Genomic DNA, 2436 nt, shown 5'->3' on the forward strand with positions numbered 1-2436 from the left:
CTCCTAGCGACAACGCATTACTGCAAGATCTGGTTGTTGAAAAGAGTCTGGGACCTCCCACTTCCCTCTCCAACTCCCTCTCTCACCATGTGACACGCTGGCTCCCCTTCGCCTTCTGCCATTATTGTAAGCTCCCCGGGCCCCCCACCAAAAGCAAGTGCCAGAAATATGCTTCACGTACAGCCTGCAGAACCATAAGCTAAAATAAGTCTCTTTTCTTTATAAATTACCCAGCCTTAACTGATATATTATAGCAATGTAAAACAGACTAACACCAGGTGATCACTTCTTAGCAAGAGAACCCTAAAATAATTTTTTTCATGCAGAAATTGTTATAGGAAGTGTGTCCCCTCTTAACACGCTTGTTTCTATCAGCTTCTGTAACAGTGATCTCTTAACTTGTCTCCTAACTCACTGGCAATGCTGTTTCTCAGTTGTCTTCTCTGTGTTCTTTCTCTCTCCAAACACATTCCTAGAATACAGTTGTCCTGAAAATGGTACTAACTATAAACTTTCCAAAAGATCAATAGAAAGAAACAGTTTATCATAGACAGCTAAGTTTATTAGACTTACTGTAGTCTAAGAGAAAACACTATCTTAGTAGTATCTCAAAATGGAAAAACTTAGGAAGTGGTCATAATAGGACCTTGACTGAGTGATGTGGGGAGTGATCTTGCAAGATGAACTGGCTAGAACTGGGCAGAGATGATGACATAATAGTTTCAGATTGGTGGGCCTAGTGAGGTGAGGATCTTCCAGTGAGCCCGCACAAGAAGCTGTTTCAGTTGGTTCATGACGTTATTTTCCAGGAGTAAGTACAGTCAATCCTCATTATTCACAGATTGATCATGGGTGGATTTGCCTAGTCACTAAAATTTATTTGTAAGTCCCAAATCAATGTTTGTGGCACTTTCATGGACATTGGGGATCACATTCTAGACGTATCAGAGTGGGAAAAAATTGACTTGCTTAATGCACATGTTCCCAAATAAGATTGAACAAAGCAACACTCTGCCTTTTGTTTCAGTTCTTATACCGTAAGTACCTGTCCTCTGTGGTCTATTTAATGCCATGTTATTTTGCATTTTTGTGGTTTTTTTTGTTAGTGATTTCTCTGTTTAAAATGGGCTAAAGGCATAGTGCTAAAATGCTTTCTAGTGTTCCCAAGCCCCAAAAGGCTGTGATGTGCCTTAGGGGGAAAAATATGTGTTACATAAACTTCCTTTAAGCATGAGTTATAGTGCTGTTGGCTATGAACTCACTGTGTTTTTATTATTATTATTATACTTTAAGTTCTAGGGTACATGTGCACAATGTGCAGGTTTGTTACATATGTATACATGTGCCATGTTGGTGTGCTGCGCCCATCAACTCGTCATTTACATCAGATGTAACTCCCAATGCCATCCCTCCCCTTCCCTCCTCCCCATAATAGGCCCCAGTGTGTGATGTTCCCCTTCCTGTGTCCAAGTGATCTCATTGTTCAGTTCCCACCTATGAGTGAGAACATGTGGTGTTTGGTTTTCTGTTCTTGCGATAGTTTGCTGAGAATGATGGTTTCCAGCTGCATCCATGTCCCTACAAAGGACACAAACTCATCCTTTTTTATGGCTGCATACTATTCCATGGTGTATATCTGCCACATTTTCTTAATCCAGTCTGTTACTGATGGACATTTGGGTTGATTCCAAGTCTTTGCTATTGTGAAAAGTGCTGCAATAAACATACGTGTGCATGTGTCTTTAAAGCAGCATGACTTATAATCCTTTGGGTATATACCCAGTAATGGGATGGCTGGGTCATATGGTATTTCTAGTTCTAGATCCTTGAGGAATCGCCATACTGTTTTCCATAATGGTTGAACTAGTTTACAATCCCACCAACAGTGTAAAAGTGTTCCTATTTCTCCACATCCTCTCCAGCACCTGTTGTTTCCTGACTTTTTAGTGACTGCCATTCTAACTGGTGTGAGATAGTATCTCATTGTGATTTTGATTTGCATAAAAATATGGAATGCTTCATGAATTTGCGTGTCATCCTTGCGCAGGGGCCATGCTAATCTCTGTATCGTTCCAATTTTACTATATGGGCTGCCGAAGCGAGCACTGAACTAACTGTTAATGAATCACCAATGTGTGTGTGTGTGTTTGTGTATAGGCTTACAGGAACTAACCCTGCCTTTCTTCTAGGAGCAATGTGTTCAGCATTCACCTACTCAGTGTTTACAGTGACTTTATGTAACATAACCACTACAAATAATAATTAATTTATTTTTTGCCAAGTTTTCTTAGTGCCTTATCCCAGTATTTAACACAGGGACAATAAAAGCCGCTGCTTCCAGTTTTCAGTTGCTTTTAAACCATGCCATTAATTCCCTTTGCCTATAAGTGCTATGCAGTGTATGGCTCGGCATGGCCTTTTGCTTGGTCATTTCTT

At 40.4% G+C, this 2436-nt stretch overlaps 1 non-coding gene across 1 annotated transcript; it reads right to left on the reverse strand.

Annotated features, from left to right (window-relative positions):
• Positions 1 to 2002: 2002 nt before the first annotated feature.
• On the reverse strand, positions 2003 to 2106 carry LOC123570155 (U6 spliceosomal RNA). Its single transcript, XR_006694147.2, has one exon. It is a non-coding gene; the product is annotated as a U6 spliceosomal RNA (small nuclear RNA).
• Positions 2107 to 2436: the final 330 nt, after the last annotated feature.

The sequence above is a fragment of the Macaca fascicularis genome, chromosome 18 (genome assembly GCF_037993035.2).
Source record: "Macaca fascicularis isolate 582-1 chromosome 18, T2T-MFA8v1.1".
Classification (NCBI taxonomy): Eukaryota; Metazoa; Chordata; class Mammalia; order Primates; family Cercopithecidae; genus Macaca; species Macaca fascicularis.